At 31.5% G+C, this 1,264-nt stretch overlaps 1 protein-coding gene across 1 annotated transcript in view; it reads left to right on the top strand.

Moving 5' to 3' along the window:
• LOC111087950 (sodium/potassium-transporting ATPase subunit beta-like) overlaps positions 1-1,264 on the top strand; it is a 64,712-nt gene that overhangs the window by 595 nt on the left and 62,853 nt on the right. The window lies entirely within an intron of this gene.

Below are 1,264 nucleotides of genomic sequence, written 5' to 3'. Positions count from 1 at the left end.
TGTAGCTTTGCGCGAAATTCAAAAACAAACAAACAAATAAAACAAACTCTCTTTGGGATTAGCTTTATGCAGGTGAATAAGAAGTAACTGTGTTACTGGAAGTCGTGTTTTTTCCAGCAAGAGAGACTAATTCTAAATTTCTTGTTACAAGCGAAATTTTTCAAGAATAAATGTAAAAAATTGGAATAGAATCTAGAAAACTAATTCCTTCGAATTGAAGAGAATGTATTCTTATATAATATTAATACTGCTTCTGCCTTGTTTGTTGAGGTGGATGATCATCTTGGCAATATTCAGCGAGAAGTAGGAAACGTCGTCAAAGAAGGAATAGTCTCTTAGGAATTCCAGGGCTGTTTTTCATTTTAGCTAAAACTTAAATTTAAAGTATTCTTTATTAGTCAATCCTTAGCTTCATTTTTATTTTCAAATCAGTGAAAATGAGTAAGCAGGGTCTTAAAGTATTAAGACAAAGGAATAAAATCTCACTAAGTTATCAAGTTGTGAAAAAGTAAAATGAGAGACGACCTTTATGATAATAAAGCCTCTTTAAACAACATTAATCCTCTTAGTTTAGAAAAGGCACATTTGATGTTACAAAGAAAGATATGGCAAAGCTAAAACCTTATAAACTGTACAGAGTTGTGCACTTGTTTTTGAGTAAATAAATGTCAGACGGAGAAAAGAGAATCTGAAATAACAAAATGAGGTCAATCCACGAACTGAATTTATAAAGAAATAAAACATTGAACTTTAAACACAATTTAACAAAAATATTGCAAGCTCAAAAAGCATCAGTAATACCACCAAAACAGAATTATTAATCTTTGTATCTATTTTTCCCCTCGAGTTGCTTTAAAATACGTTACCCAAGAATATTTAAAATTGATATTCAGCATGCCATTCTTTGGAATATTTTAATTTTGTTCAGAGAAAATATTCTGTGAATATCTAAAATTATATTAATCTTAATGTGCAGTTCAAACAATCTTTTAAACACGACGTTAAGTTATATGTTTTGTTGACCAACAATGAAAAAAACAACAACAAACAAACAAACAAACTATTCACCTTTAAGTCACTGCCGTAAGTGTCACGTGGGTTACTTTATACTGTGGCAGATAAATAACGAAAAACGAACCAAGTTTGTCATACAAATAATCAGCGGTAGCCAACGCGACAGGTCGTGTACACATTTATTGTTAACTGCAAAGTGGCAGCCACTGCAACAGGTCGTATACACGTTTATTGTTAACTGCAAAGTGGC

This window comes from Limulus polyphemus, unplaced genomic scaffold (assembly GCF_000517525.1).
Source record: "Limulus polyphemus unplaced genomic scaffold, Limulus_polyphemus-2.1.2 Scaffold2889, whole genome shotgun sequence".
Classification (NCBI taxonomy): Eukaryota; Metazoa; Arthropoda; class Merostomata; order Xiphosura; family Limulidae; genus Limulus; species Limulus polyphemus.
The sequence above is the reverse complement of the archived record's forward strand: the minus strand, read 5'-3'. Positions and strand labels throughout refer to the sequence as shown.